Source organism: Pristiophorus japonicus, chromosome 14 (genome assembly GCF_044704955.1).
Source record: "Pristiophorus japonicus isolate sPriJap1 chromosome 14, sPriJap1.hap1, whole genome shotgun sequence".
NCBI lineage: Eukaryota > Metazoa > Chordata > Chondrichthyes > Pristiophoridae > Pristiophorus > Pristiophorus japonicus.
Genome location: NC_091990.1, coordinates 177,218,362 through 177,240,996, shown reverse-complemented (window position 1 = coordinate 177,240,996; position 22,635 = coordinate 177,218,362). Strand labels below are relative to the sequence as shown.

The 22,635-nt window shown below is 46.8% G+C and overlaps 1 long non-coding RNA gene across 1 annotated transcript; it reads left to right on the top strand.

Annotated features, from left to right (window-relative positions):
* Positions 1–10,394: 10,394 nt before the first annotated feature.
* On the top strand, positions 10,395–14,331 carry LOC139279556 (uncharacterized). Its single transcript, XR_011596504.1, has 3 exons — positions 10,395–10,483; positions 13,602–13,762; positions 13,902–14,331. It is a non-coding gene; the product is annotated as an uncharacterized lncRNA (long non-coding RNA).
* Positions 14,332–22,635: the final 8,304 nt, after the last annotated feature.

Below are 22,635 nucleotides of genomic sequence, written 5' to 3'. Positions count from 1 at the left end.
GAAAAATCCCTGTAACAATTAGCTACATCATTCAGCAAACTTGTCTCTGAGTCAGAAGGTAGTGTGTTGAAGTCCCATTCCAGGACTTGAACATCTATCTCGACTGACACCCCGGTACATTATTGATGGAAAGATGCAGTCGCCATCATATTCAGATGAGATGAAGCTCCTCTTTTCTCAAATTCAGAAATTGATGAAATGTTCTTCTGAGATCCTCACTTACATCAAAGTACATTATTTGTACAATGATTGGACCACAATAAGGTCGTGTGTTGGTACAACTGGGGCACTTGAATATCCAAGTTGTGCAATATCGACTATTATTTGAGGCTAGTTGACGGAGGTAAATTCAGGGCAGCGAGAGAAGCCTACTAGCATCTCGTATCCAATCAGATGCATTCTTGCCGTGAAATAGAAACGAAGGGGCTAATGTAAATATTTACTGAAAGCACCATATTTCAAAGATCTCTTGTGTAAGATTAGAATCACAGGTCACACACACATACCCAAAGGGTCTTAGGATTTGTAAGGTATTTTATTAAACAGCTACATTGTTAAAGTATAATCAGATACTACATACAGTTAAAATAGGTATAATACACGTACAACCCGGGACGGTTGAGAGGAAACTACGTGGAAGTAAATGACCAGAACGGAGTTCCAGATAGACAGACGGATGCATGGCGAGGCAGAGCGGGAGTCCCGGATTGGTGGATCCCTGCAGCCTGCGGGAGAGGTCACTTCTGCCGGGTCGTCTTTCGAGCTGTTGGTGATAGTTTAGTAACAAGCATTGATCCACCTCCGAAGGTCAGACTTGACCAAGGTGTTAGAGTATTTAACCAGCGTTACTCCACCTCAAGGAAGCCCCCGCCTTTAGTTTTTGCTTTCCCTTCTCAGTCACCCATTTTTATACTTTAATTCGATGGACTGGTGGATATCTGATGTCAATCATCTTTTACCCATTCTATAGTCCAATTACCCGGGAGAGGGTATCACTGACAGTCCTTTCCCATTTAGCTGACAGCGGTTTCTTTCTTATCTCTGTGCTGAATGTCTCGTTATATTTCATTGTCTCATTGGCTCATTCTCTCTGACTTTGGGTCTCCCTGGGAGTACTTTGTTTATTCTACCGCTCTGTGCTTCCCCTTATCAATTTAATGTCTGGGGAGATAATATGTCTATTATCTTAAACATTGGGTTTGCACTAATCTCAATGATGCATTCTTGCCGTTAATTCAAGAGTAAAGCAAAGTGCTTGTGGAAATGCTGCTGATCCTGTGTTTAAACATTAATGCAGAATTAATAATTTTGTCTTACACAAGTTGCTCCCTTTTGTATTTTAAATAATACTTTTAATTTCAAAAATCAATCCATGGGCTAGAAATTGAATTGATTAGCTAGCACTCGTGCGGCGCGATACCGGAGCGTTAAATGGTTATCGTCTAGGCTCAGCGCTTTTAGTGCCACTCAGGAACTTGATTGTGTTTTTACCGGCAGTGCTCATACTTAGCGTCAGGCACTGGAGCGCCAATGAGAACGTGACATCAATGAGTTAGCAACGCCACGCTAGCGCCGCGATCACAATATTGATTGGCTTCACTTCACTTACCGCTTGGCGCTAATGATGCCAGAAAAACAAGCGTTCAATCATGGGATTGGGGCTACCGTGGCGATATTTAAAGGGATGAGAAACTGGGTCATTGGGAGATCAGATTGATTACTAGATTTTGAGCTAGCATATTGACTGCTTTCTCAGTGTGCACATCGTTGCTTTGTTGTTGCTCTTAGTTTGTTCATTAGCATTTCTCAGAACATTTGGACCCACTGCTTTCACTCAGTCATGGGGACTGTGCGGCAATGCACCTTTGCCATCCGGCATCTACTTTTGAAATGGCGGCTGCAGAGACAGATCATGACAAATGGGCCCAGAGGCAGGGGGAGGGCCCACAGATGTTGCAACAGGAGGCCTTATGCTCCCAGGGTTTTCTGGGAGCAGTTCTCTTACCTTCATTTGTTAGAGAAGCAGTGCCTTAGAAGGCTACGCTTTAGCAAGGAGGTGGTCACAGAGCTGTGCCTCCTGCTACAGCAAGACCTCCAGCCTCATATCAGGAGGAGGACTTCGCTCTCAGTGGCAGCTAAGGTCACAGTTGCTCTCAATTTCTATGCTGGCGGCTCCTTCCAGGCGACAGTAGGGAATAGAGCAAACATTTCACAGTTCACCGTCCGTTGCTGTATCCAGGATGCAACAGACAGGAGAAAGGACTACATCTCATTCACCATAATCGAGGAGAAGCAGCAGGAACACTTGTGTGGATTTGCAAGGATAGCGGGCTTCCCCATGGTTCAGGGTGCTATTGACTGCACTCATGTGACATTATGGGCATCTCATCACAATGCAGAGGTGTTTTGTAACAACAAAGACTAACAGTGTCTGAACGTTTAGTTGGTGTGTGACCACAGGCAGCTCATCCTTGCTGTGAATGCCTGCTATCCTGGCAGAACCCACAACAGACCACTGTCCCAGCACTATTACAGCCACCACATGGAGCTCGCGGCTGGCTGCTCGGGGACAAGGGTTATGGATTTGCCATCTGGTTGATGACAGCCCTCCGTGACCCCAACACACGTGCTCAGCACGCATAAAATGAGAGCTATGCTGCCACCAGGCACCTCATCGAGCAGACTATCAGGGTGATCAAACAATGGTTCCGCTGCTTTGACTGCTCTGATCGAGTCTCCCTTTTCATCGTTGTGTGCTGCACGCTGCACAACCTGGCCATTGAGAGGGCCCAGCCATTGCCAACAGGGAATGCAGGTCCACCTCAGCTGGTTGAAGAGGGAGCTGAGGAGGAGGATGAAGAGGATGATGAGGATGAAGAGGACGAGGATGAGGATGAGGATGAAGAGGACAATGAAGAGGAGGAGGAGGAGCAGCAGCAATGGAGGAGGGAGCGTGCCAATGTTGTTTTTGTAAGGACCTTGTGTGACCATCTCATTATGCAGCGGTTCCACTAAACCACAGACCACATGGTGATTGAGCAGCACTAACAAATGACTCTGTGCACAGCACAGCCCCTATCATCCTGCACATGCCAAATGAAAAAGAGCACAAAAACTGAACTTTCAAATGACTCATTTATTACAACTGTCAACATCAATCATAACTTCCTTCAACCAACAACAACAATATATTTACAAACAGCTGAATGATATTCAAAAATAAGAAAGCACAACCAGCAGCAACAATATATTTACAAAGAACAATATATTTATAAATTACTGAGGTGTCGATGTTGGCAAAACTGCCTTACTGCCCTTTTTCTAAATATTTCCCTTCCAGTCCATTCTCCCCCTCCAGCCCAACTGCTCCTCCTTAATGGGGCCCCGGTGACTGCAGCGAGGCTGGTAGCAGGCTGCTCATCCTGCGACAGAGACTGCAGATGGCCTTACAGGACACCCTCGACCAGCTCTGGGCCTCAAGCTGGGTGGCAGCAGTCTTGGATGACTGGGGTGCAGACAGTGACAAGTGCAATGGCTAAGTGGCAGTGGTGGGAGACGGAATGCTGTCATCCTGAGAGAGAGCAGCACCTTCCATTTCACCGACACACTGCCACTCCCCCGGGGTAGAGCCTCAGCATCCAGAGCAATCTGCTGGAGCACAGGTTGCTGGCCTACTTTAGCACCGTGACTTCCCCGTTTTACTGCGGGGAACCCAGAAATGATGGCAGCAGTCAGTACTTGTGTGGCATCAATCTGAGTCTGCACGAGAGCGTCTGAGATTGGATGCCACCAAGCACTGTCTCCATTACAGCATTAAGCCGTTGCGTTATTTCGGCCTGTGCTGCAATAGCTGCTGCCACCTCACCCATGACACATGGCATGTGTTCTGGGTCCCCACGTACCATCTGCGTGGCCACCATCATTTGTCAGCTGCCAAGGATGGGCTCGAAGGTGTGCTGGGAGACACGCGCAATGTTGGAGGTGGACTCCTCCAAACTCCTAGCAAGTGCGTCCATGCTCTCGGACAACCTTGCCATTGCACCCAGAAGCTCGCTGTGCATGCCCGCTGACCACCTGGCCAAAGCCTCTACATCAAGGTCCTCATCTGAGTCCTGCTGAGCAACACTCATACATGAATGCCCCTCTGGGGAGCAGGCCCTCGAGCTTCCCTTGCCCCGTGGCATTTCTGCATGTCGCTGGGTCCCGGAGCAGTACCCTCCTCGAACCCCAGGAACATTGCCCCCTTCAGCGACATCATCTCGCCAGAGTCGGAGACAGCTTGCTGAGGTGACTGATGCAGTGATAGGGTCTTCTCTCCTTCCTCATCTGTCATTGCTGTCAGTGGGAGGATGAGGGACAGATTGCTGCTGTGCTGGCACAGGAGTTGGTTAAGTTCAGAGGAGGGGGGCAGGAAAGGAGCAAGGAATGGCGACAGTGTACTTTAATGCAAAATAGCAAAGGCTTGTGCTCTTTGGGGGAAGTGGCGTGAGAAGAGAGAGAGGTGAGAAACATACCATCATTGTCCCCATTGGCATAGGCCTCACCGCGTGCTGCAGCTCCCACGAGTTGTGGGCCGATGATCTGCTGGACTCTCTCCTCGAGCTCATTTAGGGGTCTCACTTCAGCTTCACCTCCTCCCATCATTTCCTGCTCACATCTGTTGTGAGTCAGTTTGACCTGCAAGAGAAAATAAAGCGTTTAAGTGAGTGTCGAGCTATGTGTTTGTCACGTGTGCCTGCTGTAGTTAATGTATGAAAGTGGTGAGATGTGGATGTGACTTTCATTACGTGGGCACAGCTTGTGATCATGCTGCGTGAGAACACCAGCGGCAGGTCGTGGCCATAAAAGGAGCGGTGAGCGATGGCCCAGGAGCAGCGTGGAGGTGTACCACTTCAGGGAGCAACGCGAGCTGGTGCAGGAAGGCGATGGCAGTGAAGAGTGACGTCATCAAGGTCCAGGTCGGTGATTGGAGTGTGGGCAGGTATAGCAGGAGTGGTGAGAGACTGTGGAGGGATGTGATCGGGGACAGGAGAGGCGTGAGTTCAGGGCCCTGGGGCAGCACGGCCCAATCCACACTGCAATATGTGTGCGCACTAGGTCCATGCAACAGAGCAGATCTCCAGTTGTCTTGGATAACACTTGCCACTGGACCAAGCTGTATTAAGCCCGTGTGGTGGCTGGTGTGCATTGGCCACCACATGTTAAAAAAAATCCACGCACAGGCATCTTCCACCCTTCAGGATGTAGGTCAGGACCTAGAATATTAGGTCCATCATTGAAACATCTGTGAACTCATCCTTTTTTGGCATGGGAGCAAGTCATCCTCGTTTCGAGGGACTGCCTATGATGATGATGAAAGCTTGTGGGTGAGTGCTGGGATGTGGAGCTTTACACAATGTGCACAAATAATTAGGTTGACATTGTGGAATGTAGAGGTTCTGGAAGAATGTACCACCGAGTGAGGTCATTGAACTTTTTCCGACATTGCATGGCTGTCCTGTCGAGCACGTTTCTGGCGGTCACATACTGGGCAACATCCCTCCATAGTCTCCGAAAAGCATTTGGCCGTGGCCTCCTTGATTTAGCATTCCTCTTCCCTCTTATTGCGCTAAGCATCAATTTCCCGATCGCCGGCACTAATTATCGGCAGGCGCTAAACTTACCGACCAAACAACGTTAACGCCTCAAAATGGTCGATAATCAATTTTTTTTCCTCTATCACTTATGCAGCTTGAATCACAAGGATTCATTAAGCAAGAAAATGAAGATAATGGAGGAGAAATTCGGGTCATTTGTGCCTCTCATTTACATCCCCTGAGGCACTACAGCACCACTATTGGCAGAAGACTGTAATTACACTGTGACATGTTTACATATGCAGTTTTCATTATAATTTTAGGCATATGTATTTATAATGGAACTGTGCATAGATGTAAGCGTTTTAATATAGACACACAGATATGTGTCTCTATTTATCAATGCTGAAGTTCAGTTCTTTCCATTACAATTTTTAATGTTAAAATTTGAAGATACCTATTCATATTTTGTTTCTTCATACAGATCAATGATCCAAGTTAATGCCAGACCTACTTCCGACGCAGGACACTTGAGTATGAGGAAATGTGATGTACCACAGTCACAGACTCTACGCAGAGATATTGGGCCCAAGTTTCGGCCTCAGTTGCTCCTGATTTTTTGGAGCAACTGGTGTAGAACAGAGTATCTTAGAAATTCAAATTCTCGGCATTTAGTTTGCTCCAGTTCTAGTCAGTTAGAACAGTTTCACTTTGGAACAGAATTTTTTTTTCAAAAGGGGGCGTGTCCGGCCACTTACGCCTGTTCTCAAAGTTTCAGCAGTGAAAACTTACTCCAAACTAACTTAGAATGGAGTAAGTGAAGATTTTTGTACGCTCGAAAAAACCTTGTCTACACTTTAGAAAATCAGGCGTAGGGAATGCGCGGGGGGGGGGGGTTAAAGGGAAGTTTACAAACATTAAACACTTCAGTTTTACAAATAAAGAGCCATCAACAATAATAAATGACAAAAACATCAATAAATCAATCAAAAAAAATTAAGAAATTTTTTTTTTTAATTAATAAATAAAACATTTTCTACTTACCAACTGCAGCACCGGGAGCCCTCCAACAGCGTACTGGGATGCCCCCCCCCCCCCACACCCTGGTGTGTCTCTATCTCTCTGTCTGTCAGTGTGTGTCTCTCACTCTCTGTCTGTCAGTGTCTGTGCTTCTGACGGGGAGGGGGAGGAGGAGGGTGGAGGGCGGGGGGCGAGGAAAGGAGATGGGGGAAAGGAGGAGAAGGGGGGAGAAAAGGAGGAGAAGGGGGGGGGAAAGAAGGAGAAGGGGGGGGAGAAAAGGAGGAGGAGGGGGGGGGAGAAAAGGAGGAGGGGGGGGAAATAACGAGGAGGGGGGGGAAAGAAGGGAGAAGGGGGGGAAAGGGGGGGAAAGGGGGGGAAAGGGGGGAGAAAAGGAGGAGGAGGGGGGGGGGAAGAAGGGGGGGGAGAAAAGGAGGAGGGGGGGAAAGAAGGGGGGGAGAAAAGGAGGAGGGGGGGGGAAATAACGAGGAGGGGGGGGAAAAGAAGGAGGAGGGGGGGGAGAGGGGGGGGGAGAAAAGGGGGAGGGGGAGGGGGAGAAAAGGAGGAGAAGGGGGGAAAGGAGGAGGAGAAAAGTAGGAGAAGGGGAGAAAAGGAGGAGAAGGGGGGGAGGAGGAGAAAAGGAGGAGGAGGAGAAGGGGGGGAGAAAAGGAGGAGAAGGGGGGAAAGGAGGAGAAGGGGAGAAAAGGAGGAGAAGGGGGGAAAGGAGGAGGAGAAAAGGAGGAGAAGGGGAGAAAAGGAGGAGAAGGGGGGGAGGAGGAGAAAAGGAGGAGAAGGGGAGAAAAGGAGGAGAAGGGGGGGAGGAGGAGAAAAGGAGGAGAAGGGGGGAAAGGAGGAGGAGAAAAGGAGGAGAAGGGGGGAAGGGAAGAGGGGGGGAAGGAAAGGGAAGGGAAGAGGGGGGGAAGGGAAGGGAAGGGAAGGGAAGAGGGGGGGAAGGAAAGGGAAGGGAAGAGGGGGGGAAGGGAAGGGGGGGAAGAGGGGGGCTGAACGGCCAGGCCCAAGATTTCGGGCAGGGCCCATCCCCAGCACCAGATTTACAGGTAGGTGGCGTTGGGTCGGGTCAGGTCGGGGGGAGCGTAGGTCGGGTCGGGTCCGGGTGGGGGGGGCAGTCGGGAGCACGGGTCGGGTCGGCGGGGGGAGGGAGGTCGGGTTGGTTCGGGTGGGGGGGCGGAGGGAGGGAGCGCGGGTCGGGTCGGTTCGGGTCGGGGGGGGGCAGAGGGAGGTCGGGTCGGTTCAGTTCGTGTTGGGGGCGGGGGGGGGAGGGGGCGGTCAGGTCGGGTGGGGGAGCGTGGGTCGGGTCCAGTCCGGGGGCGGAAGCGGGAGTCGGGTCGGGAGGAAGCAGGAGCTGGGTGTGGGAGGCAGCCTGATGCACGCAGCCCCAGTGAGGCCATTGGGCCAGGGCTAGGGTCTGCGTGCTTCAGGCCCCTCCCACAGTTTTGGGCGCCTGGAGCTACTGCACATGTGCGCCCACTGTAGCGCGCATGTGCAGAGGTCCCGGCACTGTTTTCAGCGCAGGGACCTAGCTCCGCCCCTCACAGCTCGTGCTGCGCCGTGCCCGACTCTAGAGGACCTGCAGGGAGCCGGAGAATCTAAGTTTTTTTTAGGCTCACTTTGTGGCGCGAAAAATGGGTGTCCAAGTCGGGGCTGCGCCGTTCTAGGCGCGGCCCGAAACTTGGGCCCATTATTGTGATTTCATCATCATCATAGGCAGTCCCTCCAAACGAGGATGACTTGCTTGCATGCCAAAAAAGGATGAGTTCACAGGTGTTTCGAATGAAGGACGCGAACTACATCCTCAAGGGTGGAAGATGCCTGTGCGTGGATTTTTTTAATGTGTGGTGGCCGTTGCACACCAGCCACCACTTTTGAGTTAAGATAATGTTAACACGCTGATATTAGATGAACTTCAATCAGAATCCATTGCATCTTTTTTCTGGTATTCTGGGCTTTCTGTTTGTAAGGGGGTAAAGTATAAGATAGACAGACAGTTGGTCACCAAAGGGTCACTGAATTGATCTGACACATGAGATGGTTCAGATTAAAAAGGCTGATCAGTATTAGGAGGTTGTGAGGAGTTGGGTGTTCCTTCACCTCAAGGTAGGGATTGTAATATATCGTGTAGTGACAGATTGTATGCAAAAGTCGCTTATAAAACTCGCTTACAAATGATAGAAAATGGCCGTATAACATAAAATGAAAACTTTACATATTCAGTACATTTAAGGAAACAACACCGACTAATAAAGCTCCAAGGACAGCAGGGAGTAAGCTGTCTGGAAACATAGATAGGATGATACTATTGTAGCAGCAGCTTGCTGATGGGAAAGGGATAGTTTGCTGAGCTCATGGGAAAGGGATAATTTTTCTGATAAGAAACCAGGTGCACAACAAGCAAGGTTAAACAACATTCCATGGGAAACCAAGACAAGGTTAATACTGTCGAACAGCACATTCCAGAAGGCTGACATGCTGTGGGAGATGGAAAGGTTGGGAAACTACTCAGCAGTCAGTCTGATAAGGGTCAACGAATCAAAGAAGCTCCGCTGTTAAACTGTCGGCCAACCGTTGGTCACAGAAGGTTTTCTAGGAGGATCGCACATCTTGAAAACTGTATAACTGCATGTAGAACCCTTGTACTTTGAAGGTTCATTCCTGAATTCTTCCCCTGCATATGCTTGAATAAATATCGGTTGAACCAAGGTTTTGTCTGAGTGATTCCGTGGTCGTTATATAGGCGGGTTTCAACTCCTTACATCAGGGAGTCCAGCTTGAAGAGAAGTCTTTTTACCCCAACACTATTGCTGGCCATTGGCCTGGAGGAAACTTTGGAATGATGGAGATAATCCCAGTATTCATTTGGTGCAGCATTTCCTCAAACTTTGGAATAGGATTCAACAGGATTGTAAATGTTTGGATAATTAAACCTATCTGCGCCAGGACTGAGAAACCAGAATATTCTACCATTGTGTCCAATTGAACGGTTGGCTGCCAAATTTTTACTGAAACATTTCATTGAGATATTTTACTGTGTGTCTTAAGAAGAATTGTTAGATTATTTTATCATCTGCGGTCTCCTATTGATCTTCCATAAAGACATCATTCTGCATTATTCATACAGCAGAGACTGGCTGCTCTATGTGCTCTTGAGTTAACCAGCAGTCCAGTCCTTACAAGGAAAACAATTGCATTTTGTCAAAAATAATGCGGCAGAAATCCCGGCCTCCCGGGCCCGTACAAAGTTTCTGCGGACCCGGGAAGGCATCGGAAAAGCCCGTTTTCAGTGCACAATGCGCATGCGCTGAAACCCGGCTTTCCCGATCTGTCGAGTGTCCAGCTTGACAGATCCTCGCAGACCGGGAGCGAGGACATTTGCAGGGCAAGGTTGGGATTTACGCATTTCTTGCCCAGCAAATGTCCTCAAAACTCTTGTGCCTGATAAAAGCAGGCACATAGCCTACTTTTACAGGCGAAAGAGTTTTAAAACACGCTTAAAACATAAAAAAATTACATTTAAAAACATTATTTTTAAAAACCTTGCCCAATATGTTACATTTATTTTTAACCAGAATTAAAACTTTTTAAAAAATTGGCAAATGTTTTTTCTTTTAAAAAAAACATTTCTAACAACTTTAGTTTCTATTAGTGTATTTATGTGAGGTGTTTTTTTTAAATGTTTTATGCAGCGTTTGTGTGTTTGGGTGTGTTTCTCATTCATTGTAATAAAAACTCCTATTACTCTGAGTGAGAAAATACTTACCCGTGATTGGGCGTCCAGGCCCACGTGACTCCTGCGGACGTCCCAACGTGAACGCGCTCCGTTGCGCAAGAGGAGCCCTCGAGTCCGGGATCTCAGGCGGGCATTCGACTGAAAGGTAAGTGCGCATCTTCTCTCTTATTTTTAGACGAATGCCCGCGGGAAGAGGAAACCAGGATTTCTGCCCCAATAGTCTTATGGGGTGTGCATCTTTAATATGTTCCAATAAGAAAAAGAGAAGAATAAGTGGATTTTTTTCAATTGTACAACATTCATTTTAGTGACCAGTTGTTCCCCTTTAGACATGATTTCAGTTGTTTGGGAGCCTTGTGCTAAGATGCCAGTTTTGAAAAACATTATGTGCCACCAACCACAATTGTTAATCACTAGAATCTACAGTCTGGTGGATGGAATAATTCAGAGACTGATTTGTTGAGGCACTATATTAAAAATGAATTTAAACATGTTTTGCCATGACTACATTCCTATCTTATTTTAGGGCATCATCGATAGAGAAGTTTGAGAGATTGTTCAGGAGTCGCAGCTGAATTCTTTCATTTCAAAATTGCCATTGAATTGCTGAGATATTGAAATCTTGTTGTTTCTTTTGAAAATATTTAACTTTGTTTCATATCACGGCTCTGAATTAAACTTTTTTAATCATGCACTATTCCGATCACTTGCTGCATGTGATGTTTTCTGCAATTGTGTGTGTTCGTCCGCTTATAATTTTTGCAGAAACTAATTTGCAAATGTTTCAGTAAAAGGTGCCTCTTTCCCATCCCAATACAGTTTAATGTTTATTGAAATGATCGGAAAGTTTTGTCATTTTAAATTGCACTTAGTGAAGCAAATATTTTTGTTTTTTAAAACCTGGTCTGTTTCATCGAGATAATTTAAATTAAAGAAGAAAGTAATATTATTTCTAAGAACATAATATTAAAAAATTTAATACTTTCAAAATGATTTTAATGCTGTTTAATGGATTTCTATTTTTATCACTGTTAAAGGACTTTGAAAGGACCGTGTAAACAAAATGATTTTCGGTACATGGTTTTTAAATGTGAACCAGACTGCCTTTTCAATCGAGAAGCTTTGTATATGTTAAAGCTGTATACCTATAAGTCACATGATGAATTACTTTTAACTGGAAATCACATTAAAACAGTTTATAAAAAGAATTACAGAAGTATAAAAGTTGCATGTAGTTTTGTATTTTTTAAATAATTGATAGTTATTGCAATAACTAACTTTCATGGGGCTGAAATTTGGCTGTTGTGCACCAGATTCTAGAAATTGTGGAGCACAAGCCTTACAGTGGAAATGTGTTAATAACGTTTGCCTGAGGATTTCTGATGGACAACACTCAGGGTGCAGTTGGCTCTTCTTGCTTCAGGATCTGAGTCTCTTCCAAAATGTACTTAAAATAAGGCCTCAAGTCTCAGTGGTAATGTACAGGGCCACCACTATATCCTGGACAAATCAGGCGCACAGCATCGCTCAACAGGTGCATAGCCACCTGAACCAGCACCTGGGAATCCCTGGCTCAAGACCGCCCTAAGTGGAGGAAGAGCATCCGGGAGGGCGCTGAGCACCTCTAGTCTCGTCGCCGAGAGCATGCAAAAACCAAACGCAGACAGCGGAAGGAGCGTGCAGCAAACCAGACTCCCCACCCACCCTTTCCTTCAACCACTGTTGTTATGTACTTAACCCTTTGTAACCTGCATGACACCTGACCACCAGAGGGCCCACCAGTTGGAGTCCTAAGGGATCCCAGCATCCCTTGGGAGCACAATATATAAGCAGGCCACCCATGAGGTACTTGCACTCTGGAATCTTATTAAAGGAACTAAGGTCACACTTGCTCATTACACACAGTACTCAGTCTCACCCTTTATTGTGAGTGTAATAACTGTCCCACCTGTGACAGAGACTGTAATTGGACTGTACAGTCACCTGTGAACTCACTTTTAGAGTGGAAGCAAGTCTTCCTCGATTTCGAGGGACTGCCTATGTTGATGATGAGCCATCCGAAGTAATCACTGCGCGTCTTAAAGCTGTATCTCTCGCAGATTGGTATATATTATAGTTGAGTTTTTTAAAAACATTTTTTTCAACGTTTATTTGGGAAAAGTTTTTGCCCTTTTTCAGTCTCAGTAATAATTTTATTTGTTTTCCATTACCATCTGCCAATAATGATAGCTTCATTGTAACTGCCCCCATAAATAGGATGAACATTCCTTTAGAATTGGTCTTCTCCTCAGATCAAGGATGATTTTCAGAGGATTCATGAGGGATGTCTGCCTGTGCCTGAGGCTTGTAGCACAGACTCACCTAAACCCCACTGCATAGACTTAGCACATAATATAGGCCTTAATTTTGGCCGAGCCCATTTTTCGGCACATTTACCGGAGTTGCGCTGCTTCTCTACGTTCTGAGATGCGCCGAACAATTTTTTTGCCACTTTGGCAGCTGTCCACCTCTTCACTGCAGTCGCGCAGCATGGCCAGTCGAGTCGGGGGCGGAGCCAGCGTTCTGCGCTGGAAAATGTGTCGGGACGGCTGCACATGCGCAGTGGAGTCCGCTGGTGATGTCCGCACATGATGCAGCGCTGAGAGTTGGCAATCGGCCCTTTTTAAAGAGCTAGCTAGCTGCTTGTGTTTTGGTGCCAGAAGGAGTGCTGTGGTCGGAAATTAACGGCTGAACTCAAGCAATACTCTGTTTGGTAAAATCAGTGCTGCATGCCTGCAGAAGTGTCAGAAGGAGAGCTGTATTTGTAAAAATCACTGCTGTATGTAAAATAAGGATTGTGTGTTTGGAAAAGTCACTGTGTGTCTGAGCATTGGAAAAGTGCTGTGTGTGTCTCAGAGCAGCTGCAGCAATACAGCAATGTGCACCAAGAACAAAGAATTTCTTGCATGACGAAGTGGAGACACTAGTTAATGTCATTGAGAACAGATGGCAGGAGCTGGATACCAGCAGAAGTTGCATAAAAGTGCCACACAAAGAAATGAAGAAATGCTGGAAGCAAGTTGCAGAAGATTACTGCGCATTGGTGAACACCAAGAGATCTGCAAGCCAGTGTAAAAAGAAATGGCAGGACCTTGGTCAAGTAGTTAGTGTAAATAATATTTTCATTTATTCAATGCAATTGCAATTGTAAATGTGACAAGCTGTATATATCCCACCCAGCAGATAGACACCCTCTCTAAAAAGTTGCATTTTCATCTTTGCAGAAGAAATTGTCCCACAACAAAAGGGAAAGAAATCAAACAAGAGGAGGCTCGGCAAATCTGCATGCACTGACACCCTTGGAAGAGAGGGTCGCTGCTTTGCTTGGTCCTGCCTGGAGAAAAACAATCAGTATTGCAAAAATGGACCCACACTTGAGGGAGAGGTTAAGTCCTGAAAATTCATCATGGCCCTTCAAATCAACCTGCTGCCTGGCCTGCTATGTGTGATCCTACTCCTGCCACCCACCCATCCTGCCCCCTCCTCTGCTGCTAACCATTTGTCTGTTCTGTTATATTTTGCAGAACCTGATGCCAATTCTGAAGATCCCGAAGAAGATTCATAAAAGGACCCGGTCGAGCCTGAGCAGGAGAACATCGTCTAAGCCAACCCTCCAGACCAACATGGGGGTGAGGGGGAAGTGGGTCAGTTGGATGAAGCTACCACTTATATACTGAATTTGGAGAATGTGCAGTTATCGGAGTTGCCAGCTCCTTCCATGACTATTGATTTGAGTTCTGGTGGGACATTCCTTGGTTTCTCACAATCAGAGGTTACGGGTCCCAGTCGTGGGATGCAGCAGGTAACACCCAGGGCCCCACTCTCCAAGGTTGTGGGTCTCAGTAATGGGATAGAAACATAGAAAATAGGTGCAGGAGAAGGCCATTCGACCCTTCGTGCCTGCACCACCATTCAATATGATCATGGCTGATCATGCAACTTCAGTACCCCATTCCTGCTTTCTCTCCATACCCCTTGATCCCTTTTAGCCGTAAGGGCCACATCTAACACCCTTTTGAATATATCTAACGAACTGGCCTCAACAACTTTCTGTGGTAGAGAATTCCACAGGTTCAAAATTATGAGTGAAGAACTTTCTCCTCATCTCGGTCCTAAATGGCTTACCCCTTATCCTTAAACGATGACCCCTGGATCTGGACTTCCCCAACATTGGGAACATTCTTCCTGCATTTAACCTGTCCAATCACGTCAGAATTTTCTATGTTTCTATGAGATCACCTCTCATCTAAATTCCAGTGAATATAAGCCGAGTCGATCCAGTCTTTCTTCATATGTCAGTCCTGTCATCCTGGGAATCAGTCTAGTGAACCTTCGCTGCACTCCCTCAATAGCAAGAATGTCTTTCCTCAGATTAGGAGACCAAATCTGTACACAATATTCCAGGTGAGGCCTCACCAAGGCCCTGTACAACTGCAGCAAGACCTCCCTGCTCCTATACTCAAATCCTCTCACTATGAAGACCAACATGCCATTTGCCTTCTTCACCGCCTGCTGTACCTGCATGCCAACTTTCAATGACTGATTTATCATGACACCAAGGTCTCGTTGCACCTCCCCTTTTCCTAATCTATCACCATTCAGATAATATTCTGCCATCCCGTTTTTGCCACCAAAGTGGGTAACCTCACATTTATCCACATTATACTGCAGTTGCCCACTCACCTAACCTGTCCAAGTCACCCTTCAGCCTCTTAGTATCCTCACAGCTCACACTGCCACCCAGCTTAGTGTCATCTGCAAACTTGGAGATATTACATTCAATTCCTTCATCCAAATCATTAATATATATTGTAAATAGCTGGGGGCCCAGCACTGAAACTTGCGGTACACCACTAGTCACTGCTTGCCATTCTGAGAAGGACCCGTTTATTCCTACTGTTTGCTTCCTGTCTGCCAACCAGTTCTCTATCCATGTCAGTACATTACCCCCAATACCATGTGCTTTAATTTTGCACACTAATCTCTTGTGTGGGACCATGTCAAAAAGCCTTTTGAAAGTCCAAATACACTACATCCACTGGTTCTCCATTGTCCACTCTGCTAGTTACATCCTCAAAAAATTCTAGAAGATTTGTCAAGCATGATTTCCCTTTCATAAATCCATGCTGACTTGGACCGATCCTGTCACTGCTTTCCAAATGCGCTGATTTACGTCTTTAATAATTGATTCCAACATTTTCCCCACTACCGATATCCGGATAACTGGTCTATAATTCCCTGTTTTCTCTCTCCATCCTTTTTTAAAAAGTGGGGTTACATTAGCTACCCTCCAATCCATAGGAACTGATCCAGAGTCTATAGGATGTTGGAAAATGACCAGCTATGCATCCACTCTTTCTAGGGCCACTTCCTTAAGTACTCTGAGATTAGGCCCTGAGAATTTATCGGCCTTCAATCCCATCAATTTCCCTAACACAATTTCTTGACTAATAAGGATTTCCTTCAGTTCCTCCTTCTCGCTAGACCCTCGGTCCCCTAGTATTTCCGGTAGGTTATTTGTGTCTTCCTTAGCGAAGACAGAACCAAAATATCTGTACAATTGGTCTGCCATTTCTTTGTTCTCCATTATAAATTCACCTGATTCTGATTGCAAGGGACCTACATTTGTCTTCACTAATCATTTTCTCTTCTCATATCTATAGAAGCTTTTGCAATCAGTTGTTATGTTCCCTACAAGCTTACTCTCATACTGTATTTTCTCCCTCCTAATTAAGCCTTTTTCCTCCTCTGCTGAATTCTAAATTTCTCCCAATTCTCAGGTTTGCTGCTTTTTCTGGCCAATTTATATGCCTCTTCCTTGGATTTATCACTATCCCTAATTCCCCTTGTTAGCCACGGTTGAGCCACCTTCCCCGTGTTATTTTTACGCCAGACAGGGATGTACAATTGTTGAAGTTCATCCATGTGATATTGAAATGTTTGCCTTTGCCTATCCACCGTCAACCCTTTAAGTTTCATTCACCAGTCTATGCTAGCCAGTTTACGTCTCATACCATCGAAGTTACCTTTCTTTACGTTCAGGACCCTAGTCTCTGAATTAACTGTGTCACTCTCCATCTTAATGAAGAATTCTACCATATTATGGTCACTCTTCCCCAAGGGGCCTCGCACAACAAGATTGCTAATGAATCTTTTCTCATTACACAAGACCCAGTCTAGGATGGCCTGCTCTCTAGTTGGTTCCTCGACATATTGGTCTAGAAAACCATCCCTTATATTCTCCAGGAAATCCTTCTCCACCGTCTTGTTACCAGTTTGCTTAGCCCAATCTATATGTCGATTAAAGTCACCCATGATAACTGCTGTACCCTTATTGCACGCGTCCTTAATTTCCTGTTTGATGCCATGCCCAACCTCTACTACCGTTTTGTGGTCTGTACACAACTCCCACTAGCGTTTTCTGCCTTTGGTGTTCCGCAGCTCTACCCATACAGATTCGACATCATCCAAGTTAATGTCCTTCCTTACTATTGCGTTAATCCATTCTTTAACCAGCAACGTTACCCCACCTCCTTTTCATTTCTGTCTATCCCTCCTGAATATTGAATACCCCTGGATGTTGAGTTCCCAGCCTTGGTCACCCTGGAGCCATGTCTCCCTAATCCCAATTACATCATATCCGTTAACAGCTATCTGCGCAGTTAATTCATCCACATTATTACGAATGCTCCTTGCATTGAGACACAGAGCCTTCAGGCTTGTTTTTTTAACATTCTTTGTCCTTTTAGAATTATGTTGTAATGTGGCCCTTTTTGATTTTTTCCTTTGATTTCTCTGCCCTCCACCTTTCCTTATCTCCTTTCTACCTTTTGCTCCAGAACCAGGGGTCACAGTCTGAGGAAAAGGGGTAAGCCATTTAGGACCGAGATGAGGAGAAACTTCTTCAGCCAGAGAATTGTGAAACTGTGGAATTCTCTACCACAGAAAGTTATTCAGGCCAGTTCATTAGATATATTCAAAGGGTAGTTAGATGTGTCCCTTACGGCTAAAGGGATCAAGGGATATGGAGACAAAGCAGGAATGGGATATTGATGTTGCATGATCAGCCATGATCATATTGAATGGTGGTGCAGGCTCAAAGGACCGCATGGCCTAATCTTGCATCTACTTTCTATGTTTCTATATTTCCAATGTCGCAATGCGGTCTGTCAGGAGCTGCAGCTGGAGACACTTCCTGCGCACGTCATAATCAGGGACACTGGAAACGTCCCTGATATCCCACATAGCACAGGAGGAGCATGACATGGGTCTGGGCTCTCCTGCCATGACTTAACCCTTAAATTAACTTAATTTGGCAACAATTACAAGGTTTCTTACTGCTAAGGAAATAAAAAGAAAATTAAATACTCACCAATCCACCAGCCAATCACTTACCCGCTTGGCTGTGACGTCACAATTCGATTTATTTTTACTTCTTTGTTAACCTTCTGCCCCTGCACCAGCTGACCTCCTCCGATCTGCCACCGCTCCCACTCGCTGCCGCCACCCTTTGTAGTCCCATGCCGCCCGCTCTCGCGATGCTGACTTCCTCCGATCTGTACAGACTTCCCTTTTTTTCGTATTTTAAAAATTGGACAACACATTTATCCACATTATACTGCATCTGCCATGCATCTGTCCACTCACCTAACCTGCAGCCTCTTAGCGTCCTCCTCACAGCTCACACCGCCACCCAGTTTAGTGTCATCTGCAAACTTGGAGATATTACACTCAATTCCTTCATCTCAATCATTAATGTATATTGTAAAGAGCTGGGGTCCCAGCACTGAGCCCTGTGGCACTCCACTAGTCACTGCCTGCCATTCTGAAAAGGATCCGTTTATCCCGACTCTCTGCTTCCTGTCTGCCAACCAGTTCTCTATCCTCGTCAGTACATTACCCCCAATACCATGTGTTTTGATTTTGCACACCAATCTCTTGTGCGGGACCTTGTCAAAAGCCTTTTGAAAATCCAAATACACCACATCCACTGGTTCTCCCTTGTCCACTCTGCTAGTTACATCCTCAAAAAATTGCAGAAGATTCGTCAAGCATGATTTCTCTTTCATAAATCCATGCTGACTTGGACTGATCCTGTCACTGCTTTCCAAATGCACTGCTATTTCATCCTTAATGATTGATTCCAACATTTTCCCCACTACTGATGTCAGGATAACTGGTCTATAATTACGCGTTTTCTCTCCCCCTCCCTTTTTAAAAGGTGGTGTTACATTAGCTACCCTCCAGTCCATAGGAACTGATCTAGAGTCGATAGACTGTTGGAAAATGATCACCAATGCATCCACTATTTCTAGGCCCTCTTCTTTAAGTACTCTGGGATGCAAACTATCAAGCCCCGGAGATTTATCGGCCTTCAATCCCATCAATTTCCCTAACACAATTTCCCGCCTAATAAGGATATCCTTCAGTTCCTCCTTCTCACTAGACCCACTGTGCCCTAGTACATTCGGAAGGTTATTTGTGTCTTCCTCCCTGCTCCAGTTGTCCCAACTTCCCACAGTTATAACACTAATGGGATTGACCTGCATTACCTCCCTCTTGTCTCCATTCTTTCTTTTGCCTGACCTCTCCCTTAACTTCGTGCACCTTCCCTTTTTGTTTCTCCTCTTCCCCTTGCCCGGACTTAAAAGCTAGAGTTAATCTTCGCAAAACCCCTGCCTCTGTATTCTGGAGGTCGTCATGTCAAACCATGCTTTGACCTTTGCTCTGAGCCGTGGCAAACTGATAGCCATTACAGTTCTCAGCCAATGGTTCCTGGATTCCCCTATTAAGTCTGCCCATACCATATTCCCTCCAGTGGCCCTTAAATAATTCAGCCACAGTCTATCTGCAAACGTATCGGGCGATTTGTTTACTTGCTGCCTAGTCTGTTCTAGCTGCCAGAACGGACTACCCTGACTGTACCCTAGTGCTGCCATGGTTTCCTCTTTTAAGCCTTGTGGGGTTCCTCCATCTAACTTGGTGACTGTCGACAAGCTCTGATAAAGCTTCCCCTCCAGCGAGAGCAATATTAGCTTCACTTTCTCATCCTCACTGCAGTTATTTATACCCCCTATTTGATCTATATTAGGGAAATGAACAAAGGCATCTCCTCCTTGTTTTAACTTTTTTTTTAAATGTTAAACTATATTTTATTCATATAAAAATTTGCACAATACATTGGAAGGCAGTTCAGTACATTTGGATGCGGTCAGCAATTCCATACATTGCATTTGGATGCTGACGGCAGTTCCGTTCAATACATTTGCTTGCTTCACATTTTGATGTACAATTCAGTACAATCCAGGATACATTGCAATAGTCATCAAATTACGTTACATGTGGCACTATACTGAACATGGAATGGGTGAGGGTACAGTTACATTTCTTTGCAACATATATTACTAAACAGAACTTGCAATTCACATGCACTACAGAGGTGTTTTCAGATCATGGTGCTCTATGTATACAAAAAGTTTACAAGTACAGCCCGAGGGGAGTTTTATACTGATTCCAGCCCCTGGGTTTACCGCGGTGGAAGGGCTTTAAACTGTGGCTCTTCCCCACCGTGCCTTTGCGGCGACTGCAACAATTTTTAGTGCGTCCTTCAACACGGACTCCTGGATCTTGGATTGCGCCAGTCTGCAACACGCAGACGTGGACATCTCCTTGCTCTGGAAGACCAGCAAGTTTCAGCAAGATGAAAGGGCGTCTTTCACCGAGTTGATGGTCCTCCAGCAGCAGGTGATGCCTGTCTCGGTGTGTGTCCCTGGGAACAGCCCGTAGAGCACAGAGTCCTGTGTTACGGAGCTGCTTGGGATGAACCTCGACAGCAACCACTGCATCTCCTTCAAGACCTGCCTTGCAAAGGGGCAATCCCGAAGGAGATGGATGACTGTCTCGTCCGCACCACAGCCAACTCGGGGGCAGAGTGCCATGTCTCTGAAACCCCGGCTGTGCATGAAGGATATGACAGGTAGGGCCCTCCTCACCACCAACCAAGCTTGTGTGCTTGTGTGAAAGCTCTGGTGATGAGATGTTCTGCCAAACGAGTTTGACAATCTGCTCGGGGAACCAACCAACAGGGTCCACCCTCTCCTTTCGTAGGGCGTCCAGGAACTTGCGTGCCGACCACTGCTTTATGGCCTTGTGGTCAAAGGGGTTTTTTCTGAAAAACTTTTCCACGAAGGACAGGTGGACTGGTATGGTCCAACTGGTGAGGGCGTTTCGCGGCAGCGTGGCCAGACCCATCCTTCGCAACACCGGGGACAGGTAGAACCTCAGCACGTAGTGACACTTGCTGTTTGCGTACCGGGGGTCTGTGCACAGCTTCATGCAGCCGCACACAAAGGTGGCTGCCAGGATGAGGGCCACATTCGGAACATCCTTTCCTCCACTGTCCAGAGATTTGTACATTGTGTCTCTGCGGACAAGGTCCATTTTGGATCTCCAGACAAAATGGAAGACGGCCCAGGTGACTGGCGCAGCACAGGAGCGTGAGATAGGCCAGACCTGCATCACGTACAACACCGAGAGCACCTCACTCCTGATGACCAGGTTCTTTCCTGCCATGGAGAGGGAGCGCAGCTTCCACCATCCCAGTTTTTTCTTCACTTTGGCGATACGCTCTTCCCAGTTTTTGGCGCACGCCCCGTCCGCTGTGAACCATATTCCCAACACCTTCAGGTAATCTGGCTTAACGGTGAAGGGAATAAAGGATCGGTCGGCCCAGTTGCCAAAGAACATGGCCTCGCTTTTGGTGCGATTGACCTTTGCTCCCGAGGCCAGTTCAAACTGGTTGCAGATTGTGAGCAATCAGCGGACTGACTGCGGATCCGAGCAAAAGACGGCGACGTCGTCCATGTACAGGGAGGTCTTGACCTGAGCGCCTCCGCTGCCTGGGATCATCACCCCTCTAATGCCCGCATCCTTCCTGATAGACCCGGCAAAGGGCTCGATACAGCACATAAACAAGACAGAGGAGAGAGAACAGCCTTGCCTGGCTCCAGATCTGATCGGAAAGCTTTCAATTTTCCACCCGCTGATTAGAACTGCGCTACTGATGTCTGTGTAGAGCAGTTGGATCCAATTGCGGATACCCTCCCCAAACCCCATTTTGGAGAGCACGTCCATCAGGTACGTGTGTGTTATCCTGTCAAAGGCCTTCTCCTGGTCTAAGCTGATTAAGCAGGTGCCCACCCTCCTGTCCCGCGCGTAGGCGAGGCTATCAGAGATCTTCCTGCCGGGGACAGTGCAGGTCTGGTCCGGGTGAATCACCAGCTCACGAGCAGGCTTGACTCTCTTGGCGATGACCTTTAACAGAATCTTGTAGTCCACATTGAGCAGCGAAATGGGCCGCCAGTTTATGATTTCCTCCCTCTCCCCCTTCTGCTTGTAGATGAGGGTGATGATGCCTTTCCTCATCAATTCTGACATGCTCCTGGCCAGAAGCATACCCTCGTACACTTCCAGCAGGTCTGGGCCCATCCAGCCCCACAGAGACAAATACAACTTGACTGGTAAGCCGCCACTTCCGGGAGTTTTATTCATCTCGAAGGACCCGACGGCCTTTGTCAGCTCGTCCAGAGTTAGTGGGTGGTCCAGACTCTCCCGCTCACTGTCGTCTAAGACCTCCGAGATAGACGACAGTGTCATGTATTCAACTATCCTTGTAACCCATGTATAAGCTGACCTAAGTTGTAAACCTTGAGAACATTGACCACAGGGGGCGAAATTGTGGGAGACACTCCTAACCTGGACTTTTCGGTATAAAAGAGGAAGCTCCACCCACCGTCAGCCTCTTAAGGTCTTGGTAATAAAGGTAACTGGTCACAGAGTAACCTTCTCTCAAGTATGGGCCTCGTGTGCATTTATACTGTATAGTAAGGACATATCATTGGCGACGAGAAACTGGGATTTAAACCACGCGAGCATGGCCAGTAGCAGCACAGAAGAGAGGTACTATGTTGGTGATGATTGGGATGACTTTATTGAGAGACTACAGCAAAGTTTTGTCACTAAGGAATGGTTGGGACAGGATTCGGCTGACAAACGCAGGGCTCATCTCCTAACGGTTTGTGGATCCAGAATGTACTCCCTGATGAAGGACCCTCTAGCGCCAGAGAAGTCGGCCGACAAGACATTCGAAGAGCTCAGTCAGTTGATCGGGGAACACCTTAAACCGGCAAGCAGCATGCATATGGTGAGACACCGGTTTTACACGCACCAGCGGCGAGATGGGCAAAGCATTCCAGACTT